Raw genomic sequence first — 10,610 nt, forward strand, 5'->3', positions numbered from 1 at the left:
CAAGGGAGACAGCGAGGAAGGTGTGATCGTCCATACACTGATAGGTTGGATACGCATTTTTTTTTATATCTAAGTACGTCCATATAGAATATACTGTTTTGACATAACTCCATAGGCGTCCTGTACAAATAAATAGGATGCAGGCTGAATTCTCGTCTGTGTGATATTTCACTTTCCTCCGTGAACTTAGTGACCCCATCATGCAGCGTAAGAAAAGTGATGGAGCATATTCGTCACCAGTTTGTTTCGTTAGCACGAGATAGTCGAGAAATAGCACAACAAAATACAGTAACTGACGATTTTGGAAGTACCTTTACCACAATGAACGATTTACTGTTAATACTCTGTTTGCATACATTCAAAAACACGCAAAAAATGTAATTACTTCGTCTCATTCGTACCTTGTGTAATGATAATGATGCAGCAATAAATGCAATTGGGATATATATGCCTCAGCTGCTGAGTGGATGAATGTGGGATTACAACTCCAGAGATTTGGGATTCAGGCATTGCTCCCGAGATTCCTTCTGTCACTTATCTCTTCTTTCACCTCTGATTTATGGAAATCGAAAATTTTGGAACTGTAGAATTGTTCGGAGACCCAATAATTAACTTTGTCCCACAATTATTAACTGGGTAACTTAGTTAAAAAGTAGGAAGACGACGAGTGACCACAACCTGCAGTAGGACAGTGGCTCGTGAAGCACTGTGGTGACCAAACCAGGCTTCAGCTTGATGACGGCTTTACCTACTGCATTCTGAGAAGTCCTGATGGTCGTTTTCCTCGAGCACTATTCCTGTTCAGAGTACAAATCAAAGGAGAATGATATTGATATGCTACACATCATCCAACGTGTACAGAGTGAGTCACCTAACGTTACCGCTGGATATATTTCGTAAACCACATCAAATACTGGCGAACCGATTCCACAGACCGAACGTGAGGAGAGGGGCTAGTGTAATTGTTTAATACAGATCATACAAAGATGCACGGAAGTATGTTTTTTAACACAAACCTACGTTTTTTTAAAATGGGACTACGTTAGTTTTGTTAGCACATCTGAACATATAAACAAACACGTAATCAGTGCCGTTTGTTGCATTGTAAAATGTTAATTACATCCGGAGATATTGTAACCTAAAGTTGATATTTGAAACCTCCGACGTTCAGTTGCGTCTTGTAACAAACACGGGCCACAGTTGGCGAACAGCATCTGCAGGGACATGTTTACGATGACGACCGTGTTTACGAGTGTGGCTGTAGTGCACTGTTGTGGTTTGGTCTATTTGTCGCAGTGTCCGCATGTAGCGCTTGCTGCTATTGTTATTCTGCATTCGTCTCCGCACGCAGACCAACTGTAGTACACCGTGTTACCAGACGTCTGTGATAGTGTAGTGTTGTAGGAACTGTGGCCATGGTGTATACGAACTCTGAAAAGGCGGAGATGATACTCATCTATGGCGAGTGTCGACGAAATGCAGCTGAAGCCTGCAGGGTGTATGCAGAACAGTACCCGGACAGAGAGCATCCAACGTGCCGCACATTGCAAAACATCTACCGCCAACTGTATGCAACAGGTATGGTCGTAGCACGCAAACGGGTCCGTAACAGGCCCGTCACAGGAGAAGCGGGTCCAGTTGGTGTGTTAGCTGCTGTTGCCATGAACCCACACACGAGTACACGGGACATTGCGAGAGCCGGTGGACTGAGTCAAAGTAGTGTCATGAGCATACTGCATCGTCACCGCTTTCACCCGTTTCATGTGTCGCTACATCAGCAATTACATGGTGATTACTTTAATCATCGAGTGCAATTCTGTCAATGGGCATTAACAGAGAATGCGTTGCAGTTCTACCTGTTTACCGATGAAGCGGGTTTCACAAACCACGGGGCAGTGAATCTACGGAACATGCATTACTGGTCCGTGGACAATCCTCGCTGGCTCAGACAGGTAGAGCGACAGCGACCGTGGACTGTAAATGTATGGTGCGGAATCATTGGCGACCACCTTATTGCTCCTCACTTAATTGCAGGGGCCCAAACAGCTGCAACATACATCACGTTTCTACAGAATGATCTGCCAACGTTGCTCGAAAATATCCCACTGGAAACGCGTCGACGTATGTGGTATCAGCATGATGGTGCACCTGCACATTCCGCAATTAACACTAGGCTGACCCTTGACAGGATGTTCGATGGGCGTTTCATAGGACGTGGAGGATGCATAAATTGGCCTGTTCTCCTGATCTTACACCTCTGGACTTCTTTCTGTGGGGTACGTTAAAGGAGAATGTGTACCGTGATGTGCCTGCAACCCCAGAGGATATGAAACAACGTATTATGGCAGCTTGCGGCGACATTACACCAGATGTACTGCGGCGTGTACGACATTCATTACACCAGAGATTGTAATTGTGTGCAGCAAATGATGACCACCACATTGAACATCTATTGGCCTGACATGTCGGGACACACACTATTCCACTCTGTAATTGAAAACGGAAACCACGTGTGTACGTGTACCTCACCCCTCATTGTAATGTACATGTTCGTCAGTGAAAAAAACTAATAAAAAGGTGTTAGCATGTGGACGTAATGTGCTGTTCCAGTCTCTTCTGTATGTAAGGTCCATCACCGTTCCCTTTGGATCCCTACGTAATTCGGTGCTCTCCGATACACACGATCGAACAGTGGAGGAGTGGTACTCAAGCGTCAAGTTTAGGTTACAATATCTCCGGATGTAATTAACATTTTACAATGCAACAAACGGCACTGATTACGTATTTGTTTATATGTTCAGATGTGCTAACAACACTAATGGGGTTCCATTTAAAAAAACGTAGGTTTGTGTTAAAAAACATACTTCTGTGCATTTTTTAATGGTTTGTATTAACCAATTACACTAGCCCCTCTCCTCACGTTCGGTCTGTGGAATCGATTCGTCAGTATTTGATGTGGTTTACGAAATATATCCAGCGGTAATGTTAGGTGACTCACCCTGTAAGGTTCATTGGCGTGTTGAGCGCAAATGTATACCGAGTAAGACGAATAAGTTGTGAAAGATTCTTATACACAGGCACATTCTGTGAAAGGCCGAATGCACGACATTGTCGTAGACACTCCATTTTCTTTGTTATTCATTCCACTCCCACCACATTATCGTGTGATGCGCAAGCTTCGGACACTTTGCTGCTCTTCAGCCTATCGACGTTAGGCCAGTATAGCTTTTATGGGAGAAAGAATAAAATGACAGGTTTCAAAAAAATAAAAGCCATAGCGTCTCTACATAAACACATGTACATTGAAGTTGATGATGGTGCTATGGTGAAGATAAAGCTCGAGCTTCTGGAAAGTCACTGGTAGTTAGTTCCCAATAACTACTACGAGGGTAATACAGCATGATGCAGGTGCCGGCCAGAAAGGGTGTATGTATTGAAGGTGTTGGAGTGGGCTGGGAAGTGTGATTGACAAGTTGATGTGGGTAGATGGAGGTGTGAAGGAGGGATTACAGTGGTCAGGAGGCTGGAAGCGGGATCATCTACATATTGAAGAGGCATATACGCTAGGATTGTAGCTGGTTGGAGGAGTAAGTGTCTACATACTATTCTGGAACAGGAAGAACCAGCCAGCTGAAGTTCCGCTCGAATAGGATACAGAAGGGTGGCAAGTGCAGGGTGGATATGACATGTTGGTATAGGCGCACCAGAAGCCTAGGTATCTAGAGGATAGGCGAGAAATATTGCTTTTGTTCCCCACGTTTATGGAACGTTTACAATTTGTGACAAAGTCTGAGGAACTTCAGAAGAGAGGGCAATGTAATCAGCTGGTAAAGGTTGCGTCTGAGACGGGAAAGATGATACTGTGTGCAAGGTGTTCTAAGACTGTAAGGAATGGTAAATTTTTGAGAGAGCTGAGATCCAAGCTATATTGGCGGAAGTAACACTGGGGAAATTAAGGTTTTTGGAAAGACGGAGGAAGAAACAAGATCAGGGGTTAATGTCCTGTTGGTGAAACAGCTATTAGAGCATAACCCAGAATTAGGAAGAACGGGGACGCAGGACAGCTGCGTCCATCCATAGGAACCGTCGTGTCATTCACCTTAAGCTGTGTAGGGACATCACAGAGAAACTAAATTTGGTCGAAAATCAAGTTTGTAGCCACCAGCTTACCACAGCATCGCCTTGTTCAGTGGGTTTTTTCCAAGTACAGAGGATGGCTGGATGATGGAATCCCCACATTGTCGAGTTTGCTGTTTTCTTAATTTGAGTTTGTTGTAAGCTGGGGATGCGTCATTATTCCAAGATATGAGAAAGTGAGAGTCCTCTGCCCATGTCAGCAAAGAGGAATGGAGCAGAAGGTCCACCGCCTTACTGCAAGCGCTTATCTTCCTCCACGTAATTGGGCACTGTCCCTGCACTGTGAGAGAACTGTGACTCGGAGTTATCTGTTGAGTGTACGTGACTGTAATGGATGCGTTAAGAGCTTAACATCCACATCTGACACACATGTTGTTGTCTCATGCTTTTAATAAATTTACAAGTAGATAAATGAAACAGTCAATGATCAGAACGCCTTATTGTTTGGAAAGCAATGCACTTATCTTTAGCTCCTCGTGGCTGTGGCTGCGTGAGCACGTGTGGTATTAATTGGGGTTCAAATACACAGGAGCTGCTGAAAACACTGAGCGGCATTACAGTGCAAGTCTGCAGATGATGAGCACTGAATGTTTACTACAACTGTGCCAAATATGTGTCTGTTGTTGGCCCCCGACTCTCTGTACGTGCATGCTTGGCCTAGGCTTGACTGAGTGACGTTACGCTGACACTGCACTCTGAAGGCAGAAATTCGTCGCTTCTCTGCAGTGGTCATGGAACTGTTGATACCCTTGTAGACAGAACAGAACTCAGGCTGGACTCTGGCAGAACTCGTACCAGGCACTGGCAGAGCTGGAAATACTTGTGTGTGGCGCCTCGAAGCTACAGGAGGAGTGGCTTACTGTTTCTTTCTCATAGGCGGTGGCGATGCTGCTTAGGTGTACAGCATCTCTGCGTTCGATTGACGATTTGCTGCAGGCGATTATCGTCGACACCACATGTGTCACAGGCCTCATCAGTGTATCATGATACACTGAGGAGAAGTAATGTAATGTAGAGCACAGACACGAGGTCTGGTGATGAGAAACTTTATGCTTCAATTCCCCCTCCCATTACTGGGGAAATACCAGCAATGCAAATTACTTCCATTGCCTGGATTCGAATCAGCTCACCTTTGAAGAGAGTACCACCACGCAGTCATGTTTATGTGTGCCATGGTGGAAGTTAGGGAGAGAGAAATGATTGGTGGTATTTATTGTAATAATTCCTTGGGTTTTTAACATAAGTGATTTTGATGTAGCAGAGGCTACATTAAGAGGTGAAGTTACCGAGGCAGATGGAGATATGCTCTTGAGTAAGATTTACAGTGGCAAAAGAAGTATGGTGTGCCAGACAAGGAGCTATACAGTAAACATAATTCATTGGGACACCTGGCACTTGCCAGTTTCCTCCCACAGATCCGAATGTGCGACTAGTGTGGAGTATTTCGCTAATGGAGGAGTCATCGTACCACTTTTCAATATCAGGCCACATGTCCTGTGGACAGACACCAGTGGTTCCCATTACCTTCGGCATTGTCATGCCTTTGAGCACTGCTGACTCTTCAGGGTTTTAGGAGCAGTGGAAAAAAGTTCCTTGAAGCTCTATCCGCCCATCCATCATTACTGATGATTTTTATTCTAAATTTAAGCAGTTGCGAGGTTCGAACCTGGGTTCCATGACGTTTTGATTAGTATACAAAGACACTACCCTTAAATCATAGGTGAGCCGTGGGATATAAACTTGCATACAGTCTGATATCACACAACTTGACTAGAGCTAGTAGGAAATAAGAGTTTTTTAATGAGGTCGAAAGTAATGGAGTCATGAGCAGCCTCTCATAAGAATTTCCTGAAATTGTAAGACGTCGTGGTCTCCTTCATTGCTTACATATTCTGCCCTCACAATCATATTCTGCACATCAAGACGCTTCACTCGAGCCCAAACTCGAAAAGATAAAGTCAGTATTGTATGAATTCACGTAAACGATATGCAAATAAGTAATAAATCGCAAGTGCGCACCGTGGTTGAAATACTCGAGGCTGGCGTACACACATACATTCCAGACACGACGGTCACAGGAGCTTTTAGCTCGAGAGAGGCAACTGCACCCCAGGAGGCCGGTCCCAAGCTATCTACGTCGGCCAGTGAGCGCCTGTAGAGCAGACAGCGTTAGCCCGATTGAAAGGACGACACCGTGTTCAGCTTAAAAGCAAATTCCGCTACATTGTGTGGGAGCGGCCAGCCTACGCATTCTTTACACATAGCACGCGGTTTCAGATATTTTCACAGGGAGACAGCAAACGCCAAACACCGATACTACAGATTTCCCGATTGGTCGCTTTAAACAAAACGTCATTCTCCCGTTTTAGAAGAGCAATGCTGATTGGCAGACGATATTTCTGACGCCTAGAGCTGAAGGAGTAATGGAAGAGATCGAAAGATACCCCTTCACATCTGGCGTGCAGAGGGGCCGTTCCGTTGTCGCTCTTGGACCGAGAACACATAACGAGAGCGTGCGCGCTCGTACATGTACTCAAAGAGCGAGGAACAAGTCTCTCCTCAGTACTTCACTGGGAGAGCACCTCTGTCGAGAGCAAATCGAAGTGCAACTGTATATTGAGTCCTTGCGATTAAGCGTTCTTCACTGTGTTGGCCACCACACTTATTGTGTGGTGTGAATGGACTGAGTAATAGTTAAACGCTTGCGAGCGAATTTTTGAGTGGCATCGCGGTGGACTGATTATCTGACCGGTGTACCACGCCAATAGACTATGGGCGAATAGGAGTCCTTGACTTCATCAAGGCGTAGAGAGTGTTTGATTGGCGAAGGTCAATCCAGATAGAATGAGAGTTATCTTATTTGTCGGCAGCGAGCGGCGCAGACAGCAGTCATCACAGCTACAGCCCTTGCGACCCCCACATTTCCTCCACAACAGTACCCTTCACTGCATATCACACGTGACAGCCTCGACTGTACCTAGCAACATCCTAACCGATAATTATTCAAGTTGAGTAGGTGCAGCTCTCAGCCATTCTGCCAAGTCAATAACAATCTGAAACTTTGTATAGAAATTTCATTAGCGAATCCTATCCTTAAGAGGTAACTTCACATTCTGAAAAGAACCCAGAAATAACGTGTTCAATTCATAACTAAAAGTGCTATTGTGATTTCTCAGAATTTTTGCAAAATAAATAATAATTTTCGTTACTTTCATGTTTATCTTACACTAACTATCACTACTCCAGTACCCAAGTATCCCACTAGTTACGTAAGAAATTTTGTGAATTTTTGTGTCATTTCCTTACAGTGGACGACTCCAGAAGGTATTTATTGCTGAAAGTTTTTCAGGCATTTCTCTTTAGAACGTTAGGAGCGTCTGACTTCTGTGGTAGTGTGGGGGTGGAAATTGCATCTTGCAGGGGCCAAAGGGTAAAGAGTACATCTCAGATTAATCTGTTGCGCAGAATGATAGAATAGCACCAACCCACACGCTCACAAAATGTGTGGCTTTATATTGTGTTGTAAATGCTATATTTAATTCGTTTTGTGGCGTTACAAACAGGTATTTTATACTGGGACCAAGAGATATGGTGGTCGTATTTGTGTGACATTGTATGTACCGAATTGTCGAGCAGTCATTAGATACAGTGAGTATATCTTTAAGATATGAAGCACTGAGCCTGGCTTGTTGAGGTTGTTTGGTAACGTGTGGTTGTTATGGATGAGAGGAGAATGAATCCTTTTTCAATAGATTGTTCAGTTTATGGAAAATGTGGCAGTGTTTTTGTTCATGTGTGTCACCAATCCCAGGGTTTCTGATCTGCAGAAGTAGGTGCTGGTATCAGGATATCTCACAAGCACCCATTGGCAGTACCATCTGATTGTATGTTGTAGCAATTATCTGTGCCTTGTAGAGTGTAGAATGACGGACTGTGTTACGTGACTGTAACAATTTTCATTAAAGTATAGTTGTAGCATTGAGATAACATGTGAATGATGATGATCTTGTTGGATTTGATGGAACAGACATATGGATGGAATGCTATGCTGCTGCTTTGTCTTGATGTTTTACGTGGCGAAACAAGGTTAGGTGTAGGTTTTAAGCTGATGTTTTGGTGTGGCTGAAGATAAAGTTGGATTGCTTTTTGGAATAGGTGACTTGGATGTTAAAATGGAAAGTGGCTGTGGCTGTTATCGTCATCTGTTGGACGATATGTGGACGTTGAAAGAGAGTGAATGTTGTGGATAACAGTGGTTCTAAACTGGATGTCTTTCATGTTAGGGATGCGACACAAGAAACTGTTGAGATGACGACTGTGAGCTCGACTGATGGTGTAGAAAACTGTGGATCTGAACTCAATATCTTGATTCGAGTTGAGGCTGTGTAGATGATGCTGTTGTGCAAGGATTGTACATTTGGGCACAGTTAACATGGTTGGTTTTACGAACTTCCAGTATGCTGCCGTAGTTTGGGTCAGCAACTTCTGGTAATCAGTGAACGAAAAACCATTCCAAGGTTTTGTTCATTCGATGAGTTACCTGTATGCACTGTAAATGTTCATTGCACATTTTTGACATATTCGGAAATGCCATTTTCGACTATGTTATGGTGATTTGAAAATGGGTCTCGGTCCGAAACAAATCATCGAATGAATAAAAAATAAAAATTCGCAACTTGGACTGGTTTTCTGTCCTACTGATGGGTGGTCTTGTTTGTAACTGGGATAGGTCAGGTGGTTCTGCGATGCTGGGTCAGACAGTTGTCACACATGAAGTATTTTTGACACCTGTGGGCTTGGATTTGCGATTTAGGTGATTTTACACAATGGCAGCGACAACAGATCAGGGCTCAGTTCTTGATACATTGGTCTGTTGTGGGCAAGCATCTAGTTCTGCTGGACAGTGATGCGTAAAGAAGCCGGCAGAGAAGCGCCACGGTTTTAATAGTGGCGATGGCAACTCTTTCAGACAGGGGCGTTGTAGCAGCCTGCTGGATGGTGCAAACCATTTCGAACATCGCCACGTGCTGAGAAAAGATTCACACCAGTTGCTTCTTTCCCTCCCCCTACCCCCCCCCCCCATCTCGACCAAACTGCCACGACCTCTCCGATCTCTCTGGATTATCACGACAACTTTCCCCTGAAGATAAAATGGCTCTGAGCACGATGGGGCTTAACATCTGAGGTCATCAGTCCCCTAGAAGTTAGAACTACTTTAACCTAACTAACCTAAGGACATCACACACATCCATGCCCCAGGCAGGATTCGAACCTGCGACCGCAGCGGTCACACGGCTCCAGACTGAAGCGCCTAGAACCGTACAGCCACACCGCCCGGCCCCTGAAGATATCTTCAATGTCGGGCTTAAAGTTAGCTTCCAGACAAACGGCTAGTAGTCCACAACTCTGTAAGGTCTTGTCGCTGCTCATTCTTTAATATCTTGCCACCACTCGTGAGGAATTGAAACATCAACTTCAGCTCACACGTTTGTTCTCGGTGTCCATAACAGTTTCAGTCATGATTATAGACATGCTGCAGAGTGCAGCTCAGTCTGGCAACAGATGGGGTACGAGTCTGCTTGTTTAGCAACTTGCTAACAATGCGTATTTCCTTTTATGTGCCAGTATTATTCGTATGAGTTTCTGCAGTAAATTATCAGCGACAGCCGAAATTTTGGAAAGGCCTTTCTTCTCAGTATTACAGTTCCTGGTTCTACTATACGGATATTCGTATGATAACTTACTTCCTTATCTGTTGTAACCCTTTTCAACCACCGTAGTTTCTTAATTAGTCGGCTTACTACCAATGAAAACCCTGCTAGTTCGATTGCCTGAAGCGGTGAAGATTGATAACGGCAGGCATAAATAATTTTTCCGCTGAGAGAGCACAAGCCCACTGTCCTCCCTTCCTCTCATTTAAATGGAGTTACTCCCTACCTAACAAGTAGCTATCAGGGAGGTACAAAGAGAGAATTAAACGATTACAACTCGTTTCATGTCTGGTGTACAATAGATAGATGATCGAGTAAGAGATGAAGTCCAGCAACGAGAATAAAATAATAAATTTAAAGAATATAATGATTCGAACAAATAGAGTTCTTTAGCAAACAGGTGCGATAGCTGAAAATACAGTGTTTCCTCAGTCCTACTACAGTTCATAGTATTAACACTTCTAAGGATAATATTAACAGTGTATCTCATACAATTAACTGTTCTGTTACAAATCGAAATATTGTTCGACAAAGAAAATTAGTAAATACGATCAGTATCATGCCAGGATCATAGATGAGAAATGTAGAACACTATACGAGTTACAGTATTGACAAAACATTAGCTTGTCTGTAGCCGTTAAGTTGCAGAAACCATTCGCCATTTTTAAAACAAGCCTTAGACTAGGTCTGAAAAAAACTACATGTACAGAATTTTAGAGTGTTTATAGAAGATAAAAAGGAACACTTTTTTATATGAGGCAC

The sequence above is a fragment of the Schistocerca piceifrons genome, unplaced genomic scaffold, assembly GCF_021461385.2.
Source record: "Schistocerca piceifrons isolate TAMUIC-IGC-003096 unplaced genomic scaffold, iqSchPice1.1 HiC_scaffold_1872, whole genome shotgun sequence".
In the NCBI taxonomy this organism is placed as follows: domain Eukaryota; kingdom Metazoa; phylum Arthropoda; class Insecta; order Orthoptera; family Acrididae; genus Schistocerca; species Schistocerca piceifrons.